At 41.4% G+C, this 24,056-nt stretch overlaps 1 protein-coding gene and 1 pseudogene across 2 annotated transcripts in view; both read left to right on the top strand.

Annotated features, from left to right (window-relative positions):
• Positions 1–24,056, top strand: part of C1QTNF7 (C1q and TNF related 7) — a 94,942-nt gene that overhangs the window by 32,943 nt on the left and 37,943 nt on the right. The window lies entirely within an intron of this gene.
• Positions 20,852–21,332, top strand: LOC307114678 (large ribosomal subunit protein eL21-like; annotated as a pseudogene). The gene has a single exon. The product of its transcript is annotated as a large ribosomal subunit protein eL21-like (transcript).

Genomic DNA, 24,056 nt, shown 5'->3' with positions numbered 1-24,056 from the left:
AATTTTTTTACCAGGCCAGCAGGGGAGGGAAATTGGGGGCAATCGGGCCAGCAGGAGAGCAGTTAGGCCTCAATCAGGCTGGCAGGGGAGTGGTTAGGGGCTGATCAGGCTGGCAGGCAGGTGAGCGGTTGGGAACCAGCAGTCCCGGATTGTGAGAGGGATGTCCGACTGATGGTTTAGGCCCACAGGGATTGGGCATAAACTGTCAGTCATACATCCCCCAAAGGGTCCCAGATTGGAGAGGGTGCAGGCTGGACTGAGGGACAACCCCCCCATGCACGATTTCATGCACCGGGCCTCTAGTTTGTTAATAATTCTCCAGACTCAGGGTTCAGATGTGCATCAAAGTTTGACCATCAGTTTCCTCAGCCTGTTCTGCAATCAAGGAAAAAATGGATTGCTGTATCCCAAATGACCTTGACCTGAAAAAGGTGACAATTTTCTTAAAGACAAGAGCTTGGGCATTTTCCCCAATTCTAATTTTTGGATTACCCTGTGGTCAGAATCAACACCGTTTCATATTTTTTTTAATGTCTTGTTTATAACCCAGTGCTTACTTTATCTTTTGGCACATGTCACTTTCTAAGCCTTTTGACCTTCTGAACTTTTTGACATCAACCCCTTTGATTGCATCAGGCTTCAATGATCACTATATGGGTAGATTTCTTCCCTTTGTAGGCTTTTTATTATAAATCAGTACAACTGTTTGGAATTCATCACTATTTTAGAATAACATGAATGATATCTATATATATAAAAAGCCAGTGACTGTAACAGTCATAACAACCATAATGACCAGTCGCTATGATGCCCACTGTGGCCAGTGAAAGAACTGGCTGATCAGGAAGTTTTGCATAGACATTTGCCCCTCCCTGCTGCCTGCCTACCCCTGATCGGACTCTCCCACACCGATCAAGAGTAGGCCTATGGCCAAACACTCCTCCTTTCCCCCAGGGCCAGCCCCATTCCCAATCAGCCTGCCCCACCACAATAGACCTGCAGCCCCTCCACCCAGCCGGCCCGCCCCTGATCACACACCCCCCCCAATAGGGGGCGGTACTGGATGGCCAACTTCCTGCAGCCCCTCCCCCTGCCCGGACCCACTCAAGATTGGACCCCCACCTCATCAGGGGCAGGACCTGCGGCCAACCACCCATGGCCCCTCCCCCAGGTCGCTAGCCCCCCAATTGGCACCCATTACCCCATTTGGGGGTGGGGATGGTCGGCCCACCACCCACAGCCCCTCCCCATGGCTAGCCCCACCCCCAATCGGCCCTCAACCCCAATCGGGGGCGGGACCCGCCAACCAACCACCCACAGCTCCTTCCCCCAGCTGGCCTGGACCTGATCAAGCCCCGATCAGGCCCTGATCAGGCCCCAATCAGGGTAGGCCGGCTGGCCAACCTCCTGCCATCTCCTCCTCCCCACAGGTCCAGCCCTGATCTGCCCTGATTGGGGCTGGGCAGGCCGGACCCCACCCATGCAAGAATTCATGCACTGAGCCTCTAGTCTATAATATGAGCAATGTACCCAATAAACTTTACACAGAGAAACCAGCAATGCAGTCTTTACTGTGCTGAATATAATCAGATCGATTTCTCTGAAGACTACTGCATCAGAGATAGATTACCAGCCAACAGGAGGATGCCAAAACACATAATGGGAAATGTAGATGCCTTGGAAAGAGATCATGGAGGGTGTAGGGGAATAGGAACCATCAAACACTAGAAATAATTTCTTACGGTGTCAAATGTCAGGATTTGAAGTGAAATATCCCTGGCTTTGGGTTCTGGCTTCACCACTTTCTAACTAAAAGACTCTAATATGGCACTTACCTCTCAAGCACATGTTACAGACATAAACAACTCAGCATTCAATCCACAAATATTTATTGAGCACCTACTATGTGCCAGGCATTACTCTAGAAAGAGCAGTGAAAAGAGCCAAAGTTTCTGCCATCAAACCTCTAAAGGGGGAGACAACCAAATCGTAAATCAGAATATAATTTTGGAGACTGCTAAGTGCCCAGAAAAAAATAGACTATGGTAATGAGATAGAGTGACTGGCAGGTGTGGGGAAGGGAATACTTCTTCAGCTAAGGTGCTCAGGGACAACCTCATTGAGGAAGTGGTATTTAGCACAGACTCGAGTCATAAGAAAACCATAAAAGCCATAGTTAAGCAACTAACTAACCATGTGTACACTAGACAAGCCATTGAAACTATTTAGGCCTCAGTTTCATCACCTCAGAATTACAGAGCTAGAGTGAATCTATGGGGCTCCATTTATCCCTGAAACTGTCGTTTTCTTCCCTTGGCCACATCATATGCCATGTGTAAAAAAAAAAAAAAAAAAAGAAAAAGAAAAAACAATCTCTGATCCAAAGTATACTGCAGTTATTTTATTTCATTTTTCTGGTTTGTTTTCAAAATGTTCTTCATCATCAAAGATAAATCAGTAAGTTCTGAGTAAAGGAAGATTAATTAATAGTTCTTCTTTGAGAGCTCAAATCATCACAACTCCTAGAGGTGACACCGTTGGAGAAGACAAGAACCACCACATGGCAGATGTTTAGGATGATCTGTGCAGCCTCACAATGACTTCATGTGTGGTTTCAAGTCTGAAATTGTCCATATGTTAGTGGGGCCAAAAGGCAAAGCTGCCAAAGTCAGCCGATCCAACACTCTATTAGCCAAGATTCATGTGCCTGGCTTAAAAAACAAGCCCCAGTCTGAAATATTTCCTTTCTTAAAATGGTGCAGCAGACTTCACTTGGGTCTGAGACAACATCTATCCAACGTTAAGGTCGTAATGCAGATAAACTGGTACCGCAGGAGTCTCTGTCTTTCAATCCACCACATATTTGTGGTCAGAATATTCTTGGCTGTAACAATCCAGATAATGGCCTTATTCCTCCATATTCCTTTTATTACCATAGTGTAAATCTCAGTGATGGATCCACAACCCAAAAGGAGAATTCTGTGTGCACTGCAACAGAAAATGTACAGGTCAATATTTTCAATTTTCAAATGCTGAATTATTTATTTTTTTTTTTGCTTAATTTTTAAAAATGTGATCCCTCCAAGTTGCAAACATATTTTTAAAATCATTTTTAAAACAAAGTCCAAAGTTGAGATCCATGAACTGAAAAATCTAAGCAAAGAGGGTGAGCTTAGAACATTGGAGTTAATTAGCCCATTGGAGAGAGAGTTGGGAGGCAATTCAATGATTATCCTTGGGACTCTAAAAAAATTTCACCCAGAGAATGGTGGTGAGTGCTGTCCAGTGGGGAGGGTAGGAGTAAGGGTAGTACAATTCTGCCCTTACTTTTATGGCAAATAATATTCTCAGCATTTTTAAGACATTAGCTCCTCACCACACCTTAGTTCTCACACCACACCATGCCTATTACTCTGCTTATTTGACAGATGAGCAACTGAGACTTGGTGCAGTTAAGTAATGGGAGCTCTGCAGCTAGAAATGCTAGAACTACAATTTGAGCCCAGGACTGCCCTCTTCTACCACCCATAAATGTTCCACTCTACCACTCTGCCTCAGAAAGATAATAGGGTGTTTTTTTTCTTTTTCACATGCAATAGACATTCTGTTTAAGTTAAAAACAAAGAATCTACTGCAAGTTTTAAGTGTTGAAATGGCCTCCTGAGAGAAGAGGCTGAGAAATGTCTTCTCTGGAGGTCTATTAAAACCAGATCGATTATATATGTGTCTAATAGGACTTTAGGCTGGTCCTCCCCAAGGTAAAAAGATAGACAAAACAATTCCTCAGATTCCTTTCTAGTTCTCCCAACCAAGGGCCAAGTCAACATCTAGGCAAAATGGTGGTGACGTGTCAAGTTTAGCCATCCTACTCTCCCTCCCCAACTCTGGCTGAAGTGATGTCTGGACTTTCTGGAAGAACCATAGTCTCTCAGATCACAAGCTCTGCTGGCCATTTTGCCCACAACCAGGAAGGGGCTCCAACTCTGATCTAGTTTGTGCCCAACCAATTGAACACTATTCCAATGACTATTATCTAATTTTATGACTGTACTTCCAATGTTTCAGAACCATGTATTGGGAAGAAAATAGCATAAAATAGAATTTTTAAAAAATTTCTGGCTATTGTGTGTATCAGTTAGGATTACATTTGTATCAGAAAGCCTAGTTTCTTTCACATGTAAGGGGTCTATTTCTCCCACATAACAAGAAGCCCAGAGATAGGTGATCCAAAGATGTCACCAGGAGACTAGGCTTTTCTATCTTCCTGCTTCACCAGCATTAGCTGTGGCTTTGTCCTTATTATGACAAGACAGCTGTTGCACCACCACCGGGGGTCGAGTTCATATTCCAGGCAGGCAGGCAAAATTCTTCTCCTTGGTCAAACTTTGTCTTTTTTTAGAGGTGGGGGAAGAAGCCCTGTTCTGGGACTTCACATGTGCATCTCATTGGCCAAACCGTGTCACATGGCCACGCTTAGCTTCAAAGGAATCTGGAAGTTAGTATATTCTGTTTTTCAGTCTTTAATATAGAAAAGAGCAAGGGAAAAGTGTATTGGAATGGGTTTTGAGTAAGTAAACCCACAGTACTTGTCAAAATATGCTATAGATTCCAATCTGAAAGCAATACATTTGGAATTTGACACATACATGACTATTTTGCATAGGTATTTGCTAGCTGCATCTATTTTAATACTTAACTGTGAGCAGAAAAATATTTTTAAATTAAGTATTAAGGAGTAGGTAGGAATAGCATTCTACCTGTAGTACCATAGGGTAATGGAAAGAAATAGATCTGAATGCCAGATCAAAGTCTGAATTCTAGCTCTATACCTAATTCGTATGGGATGTCTCTGGACCTCAATTTCTTTATATGCAAAATAGGAGTAATAGAGCTACTCATAGAATTGCTTTAGAATTAAATTCTATAAAAAGAGTTTGACACATTATAGGTATTCAAGAAATAGTAGTTCTCTTCTTTCTTGCTTTGCACCTTCTAGTCAGCAAGTGCATAAATCTTCATAAAATTCAGCTCAGCTAGAGCCAACAGTTGAAGAATCAACTCTTTGATTGAAAAAAGAAATTAAAGCAAACCCTCCGAATGGTGTGTAGTTTCTCTATCTGTGAATGCCAAGAACCTTTCATTTGGGGCTTCAGCACATTATCTTAGCAAGCCAGACAAAAATGTCTAAGTGATTTTGTTTTCTAAACTGCATCGTGTGCTTCAAAGTGCCATCTGCTTGTGACTTGTTACAAAACAGAATCAACGAAGCCATTTTGTGACATTTTACAAAGTGACTTCAATGTTTGTTACCAAGGGATATAATTCCTAGAATTTGTGCAATTTGTTCTGTGTTGTTGAGATGTGAAATGAAGCCAATACAGAGATTTCAGCTGTTTCAATACATGACCCTCTTCTTAACTGGTGAAGCTAGGTTTTAAATTGGGTTTCTTTCCATTTTCATTATCTCCCCATGTTCCTCTGACCTTTCCAGTCCAAGACGGATGTTTAAAGTTTTATCACCTCATAGTCACCACTGCAAAATTTAAGAGGAAACAAAGCAAAACAAAAAGAGTCTGCAGATTTGCAGAGATCAGCCAAAATCTCATTTCTAAACAATGGTAAGGTGGGGAAAAAATGATGGAATCCAATGAAAAGCCATGAGTTGTTGTTTATGTATGAATTTTGTGACCTTTAACAAACTATTGAACCTTATTCTCTCTGTTCTCACCTGGAAAAAAGAATGCATATACCTGCTCCTCCTATTTCACCTAATTTATATGAAGATCATTGAGATATCTACTAGATATGCCATTCAAAATAATCCATAATATACTGAAGCCTATTTTGGTATTTCCCATTGATTATAGTACAGTTTGTACCATGTTATACCACACAATGAATCCCAAAACCTTTTCAGACTTCCATCTGAACTCTCACCTTATTTTTACAGCCAAACTTTCTAAGATTCCATAGCTCTTCCTTCACTCTCGCTTTCATGCCCTTCATATGAATTTAGCTAATTCTTCCTGGATTCTACCAAATTCTAGCTGTTCCAACTAAATATTTAGCTCTCTACAGGCTGACTACCTTTTCCTGACCAGAATGCAGCCAGTTTTATCTCAAGATCATTGAATATACATTTTTTATTGGATCCTAAGTGATTCAAAAATTCCTGGCCTCCTAGAGATTACATTTCTGCCCTCTGGCCTCACTGATAAGGACATCCAAACATCAACAAACCAATGTCATGCTTTCTCCTATCACTGAGATCCCCCACGTGTTTCTATGCTGTGCCCACATATGTTCGTGAATTTTTATGCAACCGTCACTATGTAAATCATGATTCAAATCCCAGTCCTTTATGCAAATCATGGACCTTAATGGTGTCCATCTTGGGAATGGTAACATTCACATGAACAATGTAATCTCCTGGCTCCCCCAAAGTTGATTTCTTTAAGCAGCAGGAGTATTGCTAAATTTCAGGCAGAGAGAGAGAGAGAAAGCCACCTCCCATATTGAGTCACCTGGCCCCAAAATTGTTGTGTTCTTCCCAGAGATTCAAGTCTTGACTGGAAATGTCTTCCTGAAAAGTTTTTCTGGAAAAATTTCTTTTAGCAGCTGACATGAACAAATTTCTTCATAAAGCCTTAAAACCTATCTCTGGCCAGAGACTAGAAATAATTTGTACCCTCTACTGACTGTTCCTTATCTATCCACTTTCCCATTCAGATACTTGTGCAAACTCATTCCCCACACTTCTCACCTTTAATGGTCAATCTCCAAATTCTAGCTGGCTTTAGATGGAACACTATAGAAACCAATAAAATTTAGCCAATCTATCTAAAATTTGGTCCCTTTTATGGTCAATTAATATTTGACAAAGAAGGTAAAACATGCAATGGGGTAAAGATAGTCTATTCAATAAGTGGTATTGAGAAAATTGGACAGATGGGTGCAAAAAAAATAAAACTAGACCACCTTCTTACATGTACACAAGACTAAATTCAAAATGAATTAAAGAGTAAGATGTAATACTTGAAATCATTAAAATCCTAGAATAAACATAGGCAGTAAAATCTCAGACATTTCTAGTAGCAATATGTTTTCTGATATATTGTCTTAGGCAAGGGAAACAAAAGAAAAAATAAACAAATTGGACTACATCAAACTAAAAAGTTTTTGCACAGCAAAGGAAACCATCAATAAATTGAAAAGGCAACCATCTGAATGGGAGTACAAAATACTTGCTAAAGATACATCTGATAAGGGTTTGATATTCAAAACTTACAAAGAAAACTCAACACCAAAAAAAATAAATAAACCCATAAACAAACCCATTAAAAAATGGGCAAAGGACCTGAATAGACACTTCTCCAAAGAAGACAAACAGATGGCCAATAGACATATAAAAAGATGCTCAACAACACTAATCATCAGAGAAATGTAAATTAAAGCCACAATGAGATATCACCTCACACCTGACAGAATGGCTATCATCAATAGGTCAACAAACAAGTGTTGGCGAGGATTCAAAAAAAGGGAACCCTTTTGCACTGTTGGTGTGAATGCAGGTTGTTGCAGCCACTGTGGAAAGCAGTATGGAGTTACCTCAATAAATTAAAATGGAACTGCCTTATGACCCAGTAATTCCACTTCTGGGAATACATCTGAAGAAACCCAAAACACTAATTCAAAAAAATATATGTTCACCTATGTTTATTGCAGTGTCATTTACAATAGCCAAGATTTGGAAGCAGCCCGATTGCCCATCAGTAGTTGAGTGGATTAAAAAAAAAAAAAAAGCTATGGTACATTTGCACAATGGACTACTACTCAGCCATAAAAACTAAGGAAATATGATCCCTTGCAACAGCATGATTGGGCCTGGAGAATAATATGCTAAGTGAAGTCAGTTAGTTAGATAAAGACAAGTACCATTATTTCACTTATATATAGAATCTAATGAACAAAATAAACTAGCAAACAAAATAGAAACAAGCTCATAGAGGCAAAGAACAGACTGACAGCTGTCACAGTGAAAAGGGTGAAGGCATTAAGCAAAGGGGAAAAAACTTACAGATAGCGGTATGGTGATTACCAGAGAGGAAGTGGGGTGGGATGGGGTGGGGAGGTAGAAGAGGGTAAAGGGGGGATAAATGTTGATGGAAGGAGACTTAACTTAGATTGGTGAACATACAATATAATATCCCAATAATGATGTATTATAGAATTGTATACCTGAAATCTATATAATTTTATTAACCAATGTTACCCCAATAAATTCAATAGCATTTTTAAAAATGAGTATAATTTGGACATGGTTATGACCATCTATTTCCAAGCACAGAATGGTCAGACACACCTATGCTTTCAGATAGTGGCTTCTATAGCATCCTTGGGTAAAGCTGACTTGGTTCTACAAGATGCTTTAACCTACCAGGCCCACTTTCTTGGAAAGGACAGAGATGCATAGTAGTTAAAGGTGGGTCAGGGGAGCTAAGTCAAGGTTATTTCAGAATTGAAAAGACTTGAACATTTGTACAGGTTGCGAGCAACTAATCATCGATCTGTCAGGCAATCTAGAAGGAAAAAGAAGTTGGTCAAAGCATCCATCAGTGGGAGTGGGTGGTCTTGAATGAGCCTGGGTTCTGACTCACACCTGTGTTCATTGAGACGGACAGGAAGCAAGTGAGGATGGGTGGGAATGGAGAAAATTAGGGATGGTGGAGAAATTGAGAGGAGCATGATGATGCTTCTGTTTTTCTCTAGGAGGTTGGAACTGGGATCATTGCATAAGATAAGGACAGTGAGCTGATGAGACACGTGCCTCAAGCACACAGCCCATTCTTGTCATAGAGTAAACACTAGGAAAAATTATCTTCACTCGCCCACCCCACCCCACCCCCGCCGACAGATTGAAATTTGTAGCAAATGTTTATCTCCAAGATCGCATATAAAATTAGCCACCATGACACTCACCATATATTTTGGGTAAATGAAACATATGAGCCTTCCAGAAAATTCTCATTTAAACCCTGACCTCTAATGACCTATCTAAACTCATCTCGGTTTTGAAAATAACTTGGCCCAGGTGCAGACTGTCAGAGAAGCCCTCTGACTACCCATAGCCCCTTCTGTGACCCACAAGCCTGGAGAATGTCCTGGAACCTTGCCAACAGAGAGGTGTGCGCAGGAAGAACACAGGACTCTTGGAGCTTTTGATTTCAGGGTTGTGAGAATAGTTCCAGATATGACAAATGTTGGGGAGATAATCTAAAACATGGATTGTTTGTGACTTCCTTTGAAGATTTTAATAACCATCAGCTTTCCTGGGCTAAATCAGGATCTTAGCTTCCAAATGTTTCAGATTTAGACTGTCTTCCTTTGTTTGTTTGAAATCATAAGGGTCAGTGTGGGGAGGCTTTATGCTCAGACTTGAGAGCAGCTGACAGGCAAACCACAGCAGGTAGTGGCCTCTGGGGGGAACTCCTTTCCCTTGACCACGAATACCGATGGACCAGGCCCAGGCTCAGCCAGTACTTTGTGACTCCCAAGAGGAGAGTTCTCATGCAAGAACAAGGGTTTATTGTTTGGGATTTCTCAAGCTCTCTCTCTCTCTCTCTCTCTCTCTCTCTCTCTCTCTCTCTCTCTGACTTAGCTCCCCTGACCCACCTTTAACTACTATGCATCAGAGAGAGAGAGAGAGAGAGAGAGAGAGAGAGAGAGAGAGAGAGAGCCATCCCTTGAAAGTACTGGTCTCTTAGGAATTTAGGAATTCTGGTCACCCACAAGACAAGTATGATCATAGGGAGCCAGGATTAAGTACCCACAAAGTGCCTGGCACTATTCTAGGCTCTTGAGAGACAGCTGTAATCAAAACAGACAAACTCCTGCTAGGCCCCTGCAGTCCAGTTGCGAGGCATATACTCAAAGCTAACACAAACATGTGTGTGTCAGGAGGTGGGGAAGACCATGAGGAAGGAAGTTGGGTAAGTGAGCAGGTTGTGCTTCAGACAGGTGTGTCAGAAAAGGGTGGGGCCACGGAAGGCCAACATTTGAGCAGGCTTTTGAAGGTAGAGAGGATGAGCCATGCCAGCATCTTGAAGAAGAGCATTCTAGATTGAGCTGTTACAAGCAGAAGGCAGGATTGGTGGTGCTTGAGTAATTGCAGGGACATGAGAATGCCTGGGGGCTGGGGTGCATGCATGGGGTAGAGACAGGATATCAGAAGGGGGTGGGCACTAGAGTATTTCCAGTCTTGCAAAGAATCTAAGCTTTACCCAAAGGGATGTTGGAGGTTACTGCAGGGTTTTGAGCAAGAGAGTGACTGGCAGGTTCTGACTTTATTTCTGAAAGACCACTCTGACTGCTGTTTTGAAAATGGACTGTCAGGAAGCAAGGCTAGGTGAGTTATGTCATCCCCACTTAGCTCTCAGTAGGCTTGCCAGGCCTATTATTGTTTCAACAACAATAGCAGACTCACGTGATAAAGAATTCTCATGCAGAATAAAAGGGGCATGCTCAAAAAGTTTGACAACAATCCACTTACAGCTTATATTTTACATTCCCTGGCTCAGCTTGAAGACAGACAAACCCCATCACAACACAGTAATAAAATGTAATCAATTGGTCTAGCAACATTTCTATTTGTGGCATTTTATTTCATCAGCCAGAAAAAGCTCAAATACCAGACTGTTGTGTTCAAAACCAGACCTGAAATGCAAAGAAAAGAGGAAGGCAAAGAACAAAGCTGTCAGTGCTGTTTTCCCTGGGCCTGCATTTCCTGGCAGTCATAGGGACATTCCCCAGTGGGTGAGGAGGACCACCATTGAGTGGGCTGCAGGGACAGAGAGGTCCTCAGGGGACAGCCCAGCTTCAGTCAGAACAAGAGAGTGAAAGAACATTCAGAAAGGAGGATAAAGACAGAGAACTTTGCTGATGAGTGACCTGGAGTTTTAAGAGACACCAGGGGCCGAGACCAGTTTGGCTCAGTGGATAGAGCGTCGGTCTGCGGACTGAGGGGTCCCGGGTTCGATTCTGGTCGAGGGCATGTGCATTGGTTGCGGGCGCATCCCTGGTGGGGGGTGTGCAGGAGGCGGCTGGTCGATGTTTCTCTCTCATCGATGTTTCTGGCTCTCTATCCCTCTCCCTTCCTCTCTGTAAAAAATCAATAAAATATATTTTAAAAAAAAGAAAAAAAGAGAGACACCAGGGAAGGACTTCCGGAGTCAGGAAGGGTTAAGAGATAGGTCAGGAAAGGGGCCACAGAGATGAGAGTCCATGGGATAAGTGATGTCCTGGAGCTTGAAGGACATGAACTGAAATGAAGGGTGTGATGAGACTCTCCTGATGGTCTCAAGGCAGAGAGAGGGTGGTGATGAGGTTGTAAGAGGGAGGGAGGAGCCAGGCAGGGTCTACAAGAATCATGACAGGTCCTTGGAGGCTGGGAGGTGGGGTAGTGAACAGCTTCATTTGGAGCACCTAGAAAGCTCTGTTTTCATGCACTATCTTGAGAGACCCAGGTGCACTGATAATCCTGGCTGATAAAATGTGAGGAGAATGAGGAGGCTAGGGTGGTCAGTGGGGGGAGGTTATGGAGAACTATGTTAATTAAAGATGTCAGTCTTCACCCAACAGACCAGTGTTTTTAGTCTGGGCTGTGACAGTGGACTGGGGAACCATGAAGATTGTGGTCTATTTCCACTCCCACATAACCCTACGTATCCTTTGTGTCTACAATTCAAGAAGTTAGGAAGTTGTCAGTTGTACATGTCAGTGTTCAACCCAGGAAACAGAACCAGTGTGTGTGTGGGGTGGGGGGGGGGGGATACACATTAAGAGATATACTGCAAGGAATTGGACTGTTCAATTGTAAGGATTCTCTAGAGCAGCGGTCACCAACCTTTCGGATTTCACGGACCACCAGTTGGCAACCGCTGCTCTAGAGAGTCTGAAATCTATAGGGGAGACCTCCAGGAAGGATACACTGGAATGCTTAGGCATGGGCTAATGCCAAAGTACATAGGTTAGCTTCCTTCTTTTATAGGGACGCCTCAGCTACCTAAGACCTTTAAACTGATAAAATCATACCCACTCCAAATATCTAAAAAAACCTCCCTTACTTACAACTGGTTATAGACTGTAATCACAGCTAAAAAAATGCATTCTAGGCAAAACCTAGATGAGTGCTTGGTGAAAAACTGGGGATTGATAGATAAAAGTTAAGTTTCTATATAAAACTGATCATGTCAGCGTGTTCCCTAAAGCCTAGTGATCCATAGCTGGCAAGAAGGAGTCCATGATGCTTTATAGGGAAAGGAGGAAGATTGTCCACCTTGGGTTTCAGAAAAATCAGCTCATGCTTAAGTGGTAAAAAAAATTCGCAGAAAATTCCAGCAAACAGTACTAAAAATAAAATATTACTTTCTCTAGTGCAAATCCATGTGAATTACAGTTGGTCTCAGTGGGAAATAAAGCAAATTGGAAATAACCCCAAAGAAAAGTTATTCCAAACTTCCCTGTTTTAAGAAAGAAAATATTTGTCCAGTGTACAAGGATGGTTAAGTAATAGTTCAAAATTCCCAGTAACTATTCCATCTTCCACTGAATTCATGATTAATGAATTGACAAATACTTACGGGCACCTAATTAGCACCCAGCATTCTCATAAAAATAGAAAAGAATAACTAGCCATAGTTCCTCCTCCTCCCCAAGAGGCACTCAGGAGTCCATCATTTCCATTCTTTCCATTAAAAGTGACAGAACACTCAACTCAAGATGCTTCAAAGCAGGGGAAAAAAAAAAGTGGGGGGAGGTGGTGCGTGGGGAAGGGATCTATTAATGCATAGAACTAAAGTTGGGGTAAATCTTCTGGCTTCAGGTTCTGTTGGATCCAGAGACTCTAAGAATATAGTCAGTCTGGACTCGTCTTCCTACATCTCTTAGTTCTGCTTTTCTCTGAGCTGGCTTTGCTATGGGTCCAGTATCTCCTTGCATTGGCAAAGAGTGTCACCAACATAATCAATGCAGGTGATCCTTTGTATACTCATAATTCTCATCTGTTAAGAATGAATTGAGCTCTGGCCACTGTTGTTCTATTGGTTGAGTGTTGCCCTGTGCTCTAAAAGGTTGCCGGTTTGATTCCTGGTCAGGGTACATGCCTAGGTTGTGGGTTTGGTCCCTAGTATGGGAGGTGGCTGATGTTTCTTTCTCACATTGATGTTTCTCTCTCTCCCTCAATTTCCCTCCTCTCTCTTTAAAATATTTTTTTAAATTAAAGAATGAATTGAAATAAGAGTAGTGAGAGTTATAGATGCATTCCTTACTAGTTGTGTAACTTTGCGGAAGTTACTTAACCTCTCACTGTCTCAATTTCCTCATCTATAAAGCAGGATAATAATATATTGCCTACCTCATAGGATTAAATGTCTTAATATAGATGAAATGTTGGGCATACACTAAGTGTCCTATAAATATGAAGTATTGTATTGGCCTTCAAAATCATCTGTATTTGAAGGTATTCTTATCACCATGTTTTTTCTGGATTAAAAAACTGATGCATAAAGGAATTAAATGGGTAAGAGACGTTCTGACAGACTCCAAATCTCAGGTTCTTTGTTGCAACAAAGACCTCATAAACACAGGTGGGCAGGGAGGGGGGTCAGGAGACAGAGAAGGAAGGAGGCACAGAAAAAGCATTCCTGAGTATCCAGGTCCTTAACCTGGATTTACTTTACACATGAATTAATCATGTATTCTAGAATAGTCCTTTAACATCAGACTCAGTGATAGTGATTTGAATTGATTTGTTAAGAGGGAGTTTTAGCCAGCACTAAAGGAACTGAATATATTAAAAATGTGCCATAGACACTACACAGACTGTAAGCGCTCTTCCATCAGAATCCCTGAACTCTCCACCCCTCCAGACAGCCAGAAACTTGACTCCAGTTTTTTGCCAGGAGAATGAGACGGCACTTTCATCCCATCGTGGTCCATACCTGTGTACATCCATAGGCACTTACTTTAGGCTTAGATCATCTCATTTGCTCCTCACCATGCCCCAGAATGGAAAGGACCTTCCACTCACCTCACAGCACAGAAAAGATGGAATGGCAGAGCCTGTATGTCAACCAAACCTTCTCACTCTAAGCCCAGTGTACCATCAGCTCCATCGCAGGCCTTTGTCCAGCAGAGCAGAGCAGAGCAGAACCTGTCCAAGGGCATTAGCCCTACTTTCCACACTCTGTAGCCCTGAGAAACAACCATGTCCATCTGGCCCCAGCTCAGCCTCTTCGGGGATGCTTCCCAACATCCTTCCTTCTCAGGGTTGGACTGATGCCAGGAGGCTCCTGGTGTCCCCAGGGAGAGTGGAGGGTGTAACAGGACAGGACATTGAGCCAGGAATTCCCTGGGTGTCTGCTTTGATTCTCTGTAGGCATATTTCCTTTCTCTATCTTCAACAATAAATAGCAATGATTACCATGGAAAGAGGGAAGGAAGGAAGGAAGGAAGGAAGGAAGGAAGGAAGGAAGGAAGGAAGGAAGGAAGGAAGGAAGGAAGGAAGGAAGGAAGGACTCAAGAAATAGCAGTTGAATCAACACAAAACTAAAGATAGCCTAAATGCCCATTATTAGGAGAATGCCAAAAAAAAAAAACAAACAACTCATATCCACTCAACTACAGAAAACCCTGGGCAAAGACAGATTCCCAAATATTGTTGAATGAAAAAAAAAGTATGCTGCAGAAAATACTTATGTTTGAATCCCATTTTTTTAAAGAAATTTATTTCTATATGTGTTTATACATTTTGTGGAAAGTAAAAAAAGTGTGAAAGAGTGTGCACACAGGATAGTGAGTGGGAATCTTTGAGGATTAGCCTTCAGATGAGATTTGTGGAGAGAGACACATTTTACTTAATACATTTCTCTATCATTTTAATTTTTTACAGCAAATATAGGGTGTCCCAAAAAATGTATACATATACATTTTTGATAGCTCAATTGATGTTCTTTCTTTTCAGATTTAACCCATGGGAATTAATAATTATTCAAAGTGAGTATACATTTTTGGAACACCCTGAATATATATTTTATATATTTCAAAAAAACACACAAAATATGTGTTGATCCAAATTGAATTGTAATCTACTTTTCACAGTTCAGGGATGACAGGTGAGATCATGGGGAGGCTCATTGATCATAAACCATAAAACATGGCTCTGGCATTTTTTTTTTACCAAGGTGCCTTAGCTAAGAAATCTGCACCCAATCATATTAGACTCATGCTTAACATAAATCACTGGTCCAAGCTCCTTTATTTGACATCTAAGCCTCTTGATCAGACTCAGGCTTTGCCTCCAATGTTGCCCCTCACCAATGCTTGCAGTACTGTTCTGTGCCAATCGGTGTTCCTGCTCAGGTCTCCTCTGAGTGGGACCCCTACTCAGATGTCAGGGCTGAACTCAGACATCCTTTTCTATAAATGGCCTTTTCGACCCTTCACCCTGAGGCAGCAGTCCGCTCCTAGCCCCTGTGGGGTACCTCTAGAGAAGCTTTACCTAGGGGTTGCTCACATGCCTCTGATTTACACTGCCTGAAATGCCAGTTCCAACTCTGCTCTGTGACCTGGGCCAGGTCCCTCACAGCTTGAAGCCTGTTTCCTTGTGGGGATAATGTTGTAATATACATAGAGTTATTGTACGAAGTCAATGCGATGGCCCATGTCAACACTTAGCCCAGTGCTTGAGCATATAGTAGCTAACTCAAATGTTAGCTACTGTCATCTCAGAATATGGATGACACTTGGTTACAGCTGTTGCCTTCATTTCACTTTCACCTCCTTATAGGGAGGAAGGAAGGAAGTTTTGACATGGGCTATCTCATTGAATTTGTACAACAACTCTACATATATTATAGCATTGTCCCCATAAGGAAATTGGCTTTCATAACTGTAGTAACTACATGGGTGTTGAGTACATGGATGAATGAAGTGATATGTCACTTGCAAGATTCACAAGGTGCTTGTGTATAATGTGTACTGAGCACTCACGTGGGATCAGGCATCATTCTGGAGGCTTTCCCATGTATTAGCTCATCAGCTGGTCCCAATAGTTCTGTGGGATTAAAATGTCTACTGCTATTATCACATTTTCACAGATGAGAAAATGAGCTCCAAAAGTTTATGCAATTTTTTTCCAAGGCCATTGCCATTGAAGACTGGCAAGGCGCGGATTTGAGCCTGGGTTGTTGGGTTCTGGGAAAGAAACATCACTGGTGCTAACATGCATGCTGGATTTTAGGGAAACCAGACTAGAGTGATGATATTTTCATTTGTAGCTAGGTCAAATGGCAATTCAAAGATGCAAAATTTGATTCCTAGAAAACGTCTAGGATTGTACACACATTTTTTTCTACTTATAGAGAAGAGAAATAACAAACAAACAAATAAAAAGAAAAGACATTTCCAGGCTGTAAACCACAAGAAGACCTGAAGGCAGCAGCTCCCATGGCTCTTTGAGGGGAGACGATCAGTAAAACTCATCAGAACTCCACCAAACTTGTTCAGAGGTAGTAAATAACGCTGTTGACAGCACTGAGTTCCATACAAAGGAAGAAATATGAAAGGAAGCAGAGAGAGGCAGAAAGGGATTAAGTTCCATTGTTTTGTTTCTTGGTGAACACAAGAAATCTGAAACCCTCTGCAACAAGACACCTTCACTTTGCAGATTCTACAAGATTTCTCCTCCAACATTCAGGGAAGCCATTGAAGTTAGTCCGTTTCCTGGACAGGTGATGCACGGTCTGCTCTGAGGCACACCTTCCAGCCAGCCCTCGCCTGTTCACCTTATTGTCCAGGATTCCTCATCTTTGATGCAGAAATAGGTGGCTTTTCTTGCCTTGTACTAGTCAAAGAAGCTAGGCTAGACAGGAGTAACAAGCAAATCCTGACTCTCAATGGCTTAAAACAGCAAGTTTATGCATTTTTAAAAATTTATATTTATTGTTGAAAATATTACAGATGTGCCCTTTATTTTCCCTATTGATCCCCTCTACCTCGCACCCACCCCTCCCAGGCCTTCACCATACTATTTTCTGTGTCCATGGGGTATGCATATATGCATATAAATTCTTCAGTTAATCTCTCCCCACCCACCACCCACCCCCACCTTCCCTCTGAGATTCGTCAGTCTGTTCCATGTTTCTTTGTCACTGGATCTATTTTCTTCATCAGTTTGTTGTTCATTAAAATCCACATATGAGTGAAATTGTATGATACTTGTCTTTCTCTGACTGACTTATTTACTTAACATGATACTCTCCAGGTCCCTCCCTGCTGTCTCAAAGGGTAAGAGATCCTTCTTTTTTACAGCTACATATTATTCCATGGTGTAAATTGTGCTGCTATGAACATAGGGGTGCATATATTCTTTCTGATTGTCATTTTAGGTTTCTTAGAATTTATTCCTAGAAGTGGGATTACTGGGTCAAATGGTAGTTCCGTTTTTTATTTTTTGAGGAAACTCCAACTGTTTTCCATAGTGGCTACTCCAGTCTGTAGTCCCACCAGCAGTGTACTAGGGTTCCCTTTTCTGTACATCCTCACCAGCACTTGTCATTTGTTGATTTGTTGATGGTAGCCATTCTGACAGGTGTGTGGTGATACCTCATTGTCATTTATTGTTATTACTGCTACATATTGTTGTTGCTACAATATTGTTATTACAACATGCTCAACGTGGGACAGTAGAGTAGGCACTCAAGAACCTGGCCAACTTTGCCAACTTCCTATGCTACCATCATTACATGAGGCTTCCTTGTTCATCATGGAAAGGGAAGAGAACATGTAGGTAACTCAGGTTACTTCCACTCACATTTGCTAAGGAAGGTGGGCAAGTCTCAGAAGAGGACAGAACCAGAAACACTGGTGTATACCAGGGCTGTGTACCTCACATAGGATGTCAGAATATCCCTATAAAAACCTATTTACAAATTGCAGATAGCTGGGTGGAGGGGCGGGGTGTGAATGCCAAATAAATGAAGAGGAACCAGGAAGACACACTATGTTTGCTGTTGAGGAAGAGTTTCTGGTTGGGAGAGCCTAACTGGATGGAAAAGGGATGTATAGGGTTCGTGAGGGACAACCCATAACCTCATGTATTGGAGCCATGCTGACCCCCCGGAGACCAAAGTCTGAGGGAGACATTTCATGGTTGATAGGATGGCAGAGACCACAACCTACTCTGGAGCCCAATTAAGCAAGCCTCTCTGCTTCCTCTACACAGTTGTTGGTCAAGCAGCTGGATACACCTGCTCATGTTGAAATAATACTACAAAAGGAATCAGGCTGTGAGTGCCCCAGCATATTGCAAGAGGGGGGAACTAGGAAGATAAACAAGTGCCTATGGCACATTAAAGAAAATATGGATCATAAATAATCCATTCCTGAGAACAAAGAGATTAGTCTCTTCAATCTTACATGAATCAAAAACATGGTTTTGCAGAAGAGTTCAAGAAGAAATATGGGATCAAAAAAGAAATAAGAAGAAAACCTATTGAAAAGTAAACTGGCAGAGCTCAGGAAATAAACAAAAGATAAAAAATAAAGCAATTATAGAGATGAAAGTCAACTCAGAAGCAACAGAAAATAGGTAAGTACTGTTGAAAGCACAAGCCACGCATAAGAAATCACACAAAATAGAAAGGAATAATGAGCTAAAAGTGATTACACACAAGACAATACGAACTGAAGTAAAGGAAACTCATATGCACAAATTCGTATCCTGAACAGAGGAACAAAAGGGAACAGGAAAAAACTTAAGAAAATTCAAAAAAGTTTCTTGAAGTGAAGGAAGTTAGGTAACTCTAGATTGAAAGAGCACACCATATGCCAGGAAAAATAAGCAAAATTGGCAACATCAGTAAACGTACTGTGAAAAGACTGAAATTCAATGGCAATTGTCCAGTTTGTTTTACGCAGAGAGCACAAATCATAAGATCCCTCTCTCTTAATACAGCCCTCAGCACTAGACAACAACAGAATAACATCGACCAAGTTCCAAGGGAAAAAAGGGTTGCCCAAGAGTTTTCTATGCAGCCAAATTATACTGTGACTATGAAAGAAAGAGGCAAACATTCTTAAACACACAAAAAGTCAAGGACTATAATAACAAAGCTCTTCTTGAAAAATGTTTGATGATAAAATCCATCATAACAAGACATGAATCAAAATTAAACACCCAGCACTAGGGACGTCACCATAAAGGACAATAGTCAGAATTGGATCCATTTAAACATAGAACCAAGACTAAGCAACAGTGGAAATGAGTTGACAGAACAGAATATAAATATTACAGTTCCAGGCAATCCAAAAATAATAATGTAACTAAGCAAAAATTGGGAGGCTGAGGGTGGAAGGGAAAAGGAAGTGCATAAAATCCTCTTTCATGACAGAAAGTAAATGCATATCATATTAAGCAAAAGCATACAGAGTTTTTAAAAAGTGAAATACTGCCAAACTCTTAATATTTTTTTCATAATTATCTTTTAACCTCAAAAACATCTCTTCAGAACTAATATCTCTCATTTTGAACAAATATTTATCTGATGTTTAACAACTCTTCCAGTTTGATTCTTGTTTATTTCAATTCTGGTAAACTCAAGCAGACTTATGTTTAATAGTTCTTATAAAAATAGCATGCATAATCTGAATCTATTTTTGTAAAATTATATCTACCAAGGCTTCTGGCTAAATATGTGCCTCGAGGGAAGTCTGGGGTAATGTTCATCAATGTTGGCAAAATAATTTCTGAGAGATGGAGGTTTTGGTTTGCTTTGTTTTTCCTTTGCTCTTTTCTGAAATTCTTTGAAATTTTTATAACAAGCAGACACATTTTCACAAAGATTACCCCAGTCTCAAACAAGTAAGCAGTCATCTACAAACATCACTTACCTAGCTCCAAGAGTCCCCCAAACCCTATATAAGACTAGCAAACTGCTCAGCTCAGGGAGAATGCCTCGCCAGCATAGCTCTTCCTTACTGTAGTCAGCAACAACTTAGCTCTGTGGTCCTTATTTTAGACACTGAGTGTTGGTCTCATCCTGTCTCATCCTCTTACATGAGTAATGTGGTATTCGTTTCATGTGGCTGGCATAACAAATGACCACATCCTTGGTGTTCAAAACAATGCAAATTTATTCTCTCACAGTTCTGTAGACCAGAAGTCCAAAACCAAGGTTTTGGCTTGATTTGGATCTTCCTGGAGCCTCTGAAAAAAAAATCCATTCTATGCCTCTCTCCTAGCCTCTGGGGGCCACCACCAGTCCCTGGCCTATAGACACATCCCTCCAATCTCTACCTCCATCTTCAGGTCATCGTCTCCCCTTCTCTTCTAAGCACACATTGGATTTCACGGCCACCCTAAACCAGGACAATCTCATCTGAAGATCCTTAACTTAATTCTATTTGCAAAATCCCTTTTCCACACTCACAGACTTTGGTGGACATGTCTTTTGGGAGCCACCATTCAACCCTCTACCAATGCTTTCTGAATGATGTGAAAACCAAGACTGTGTGCTGCTGCTTCTGTGGTTCATGGAAGCAACAAGCAGCCCCGTAGATGAGAGTTTCACACAATGCACTAGGCCCAAGGACTCTAACAAGCACAGACTTTGGTACCTGGCCTGAGTACAAGCTCCTTTTGTCCACTTACTTAGCTGTATGAGTTTGGTAAAATAACTTTTTTGAGTCTTGATTTTTACCAGGAAAATCATCTCTAGTCTACAAATCATAGTGAAGATTACATGAGGGTTAGAGTCTTTCGACCAGAACCACCATCTTCTAGTGATTTGCCAAAATGACTAACAGCAAGGGAAAGAGGAGAAGCACCTGCTATATGTTCTCTAGGCCTTTAGAAAACATGGAGTTGTTCCTTTGGCCACATACATGCAAATGTATAACAAAGGTAATACTGTGACATCAAGGTAATGGGTACTGTTCAAAAAGGAATGCCCCACAAATGTTACCATGGCAAAACTGGAAGAGTCCACAATGTCACCCAGCATGCTGTGGGCATTGTTATGAACAAGCAAGTTAAGGGCAAGATTCTTGCTAAGAGAATTAACATACGTATTGAGCATATTAAGCACTGTAAGAGCCAAGATAGCTTATTAAAACTTCTGAAGGGAAATAATCAGAAAAAGAAGGAAGCCAGAGAAGAAGGTACTTGGGTTCAACTGAAGTGTCAGCCTGCTCTACCCAGAGAAGCACACTTTGTGAGAATCAATGGAAAGGATCCTGAGCTGCTGGAACCCATTCCCTATGAATTCATGGCATGATACATTAAAAAAAAAAAAAAAAGACTTCTGTGCTGATAAAAATGTTTCTCTTAATTAAGTAGATGTGTGGCGTCCCTTCCCCCAAAAAATAATTAAAGAAAATTTTGTGCCCTAAAAAAAAAAATAAAAATGAGGTTTAGAGCTAATATTTATAAAATGCTTCATGAAGTGCCTAGAATATAGTAGGTATTTATGATGCTCATTTTGTAAGTTCTACTTTAGAGGGATTACCCAGGGAGACCCACTTCAATAATTGCACCATTGAAGAGGGGATGGCTCTGACTCAAAGGCATTGGAATGAATCAGCTCAGCAATCAGGATCAGTTAAAAGTGTGTTCTCTGATCTGAGATACACACTTGGGACTTTAAATGGCACAGTCAGGGCAGGCCTGCCTGGGGCAAGGGTGTTGTTCCATCTTTCATGGGAACTGAGATAATGGGAACCAAACAATCTGAGAGAGAAAGAAAGCCCAACCATCTTTGCAGCAAAACCTTTGGCAGGACTCACCTCTCAGGTAAAGGATGTGTACAGGGCACTACAGAAATCTTTCTTATATTATGTGACCACTGACTAGCACAGTGGTCGGCAAACTGAGGCTCGCGAGCCACATGCGGCTCTTTGGCCCCTTGAGTGTGGCTCTTCCACAAAATACCACGTGTGGGCGCGCATGTACAGTGTGATTGAAACTTTGTGGCCCATATGCAGAAGTCGGTTTTCGGCTCTCAAAAGAAATTTCAATCGTACTGTTGATATTTGGCTCTGTTGACTCATGAGTTTGCCGACCACTGGACTAGCACATTCCCATAGCATTGAGATCATAGCTCTAATCCACAACACACAGGCTTCCCACGCTGGGTTCAGTAATCATTTCAGTTTAAATATACACTGGGATTTTCAGAATTTTTATGATTTGCCTAATATTCTGTGAATTACTAATGGAGTCAGTTCCCACTTTCCCTCAGTGATAAACATTAGTTGGGAATGCTTTGGCTGCAATCAACAGAATGCCTGAGTACCAGCAGCTTGAATTGTAGGGTTTCTTTATTTCTTCACAACAAAAAATCAGGGGGCTGCTGGCATTGGTTCAGCTGCTCACTAAAGCCATAGAGACCCAGGCTGCTTCTCTCCTCCCACTCTTTCATCCTTAGTATGGTATCTTTCATACTCATGCTTGTCATCGAAGGATAAGAAGATGGCTCTGTGCTTTGAGATATCACCTTTTGTTAGTCAGTTGTGTCTGTGTCCTTCCATTGGGAAAGTAAGAACCTTTCCAGGATTCTTCACACGATGTTTTCTTATACCTGATTGGCTATAATTATGTCACAGGCCTCTCAAGGCCACCCACAAAGGAGGCTGGGAAGTGGGCATATATTGCCACCTGACAAAACCAGAATTCTGGTAGCAAAGGTAAAGTGGGAATGGATATCAATTTAATAACAGCATCTGCCGCATTGAGAAACCTAAAAAGCTCAGGAAGCTAAAATTCCAAAAACCATGTTCCTTCTTCCTAGACAGTATCTATTGAGAAGCTATTGCTTTCCCTGATGAGGGTCTATCATCTGGATAATTTTGGCTTAGGATAAAATTTGAACAGAGTGATTTTTTTAAAAATGAAAATCAGATCATGTTCCTCTCCTGCTTCCTTCAAGAGCTTCCTGTTGAACTTCAAATAACATCTAAACTCCTCCCCAAGGTTCTTGAGATCCAGTGTGATCTAGCCCCTCTCCAGCCCCTCGGGGCTCATCCCAACACCCTTGCTCCCTCCTGGCCAACTCATCTCCTTCTTGCTGCTTTGGGAACAGCCTGGATTGTTCCCACTGCAGTGTCTCTGTGGAGACCTCTTGTCCCTCCATACCCACATCTTCTTTGATAAACCTCCTCTGATCTCCTCCCTAAGATTCACCATCCCCTAGCTGCCTTCCAGTCTTCTAGGCACTTACCTTCATTGGAAATTATCACTGCATTTGTTCCCTTGATTGATGTCTGTCAATCATTCTACACTACCAAGGGCAGGACTACTTTCCATCTTACTTGCTCTCTGTTTCCCCAGTGCCTGTATCTGGGCTTTGTACATCATAGGTACTGGATAAATCTCTGTTGAATGACTGAGAAATGAACCAGAGTTAGGAAATCAGACATCAAATATCCAAGAAGAACCAGAAACGTGGGTGCAAGTTCAGGGTTACAGGCTGAGAGTAGAAACACACAGAGGGCCCTTTACTTATTGGAGAGGAGATGAAGATAAATACTTCCCTCTAAGGAGCACAAAGTCCACCTAGGAACTAGTGCAAGCACAAACAATACAGGTTTTCTGTAAGGAGGAAGAGGTAGAGAGGGTGTGGGCGAACTATGACAGCTGCCAACTTCAAACTTCCAAACTGGAGAATGGTGCACAAAGATTTCAGCAGAGGGATGTGCATTGCAATGTTATTGGCAAAAGAAAAAATTAAAAACAGCCCAACATCCTACAATAAGGAATTAGTTAAGATAATTTCAATACATCTATATAACTCAATTTAAAAATTACATCGCAGAATTGTATTTTATTACATGGAAATATGATCCTATACATAGTAATGACAATAAGATTCAAAAAAAGTGATGACAGAATAGTGCAATGGCAAAAAGAAGGAAGAGGGAGGATATGCATCTTTCCAATGTAGATCCCAAATGATAACAGGGTTACTTCTGGGTGGTCTGATTACAGCTGGTTTTTATTTTCT

Source organism: Cnephaeus nilssonii (assembly GCF_951640355.1).
Source record: "Cnephaeus nilssonii genome assembly, chromosome: 1".
In the NCBI taxonomy this organism is placed as follows: Eukaryota; Metazoa; Chordata; class Mammalia; order Chiroptera; family Vespertilionidae; genus Cnephaeus; species Cnephaeus nilssonii.
The sequence above is the reverse complement of the archived record's forward strand: the minus strand, read 5'-3'. Positions and strand labels throughout refer to the sequence as shown.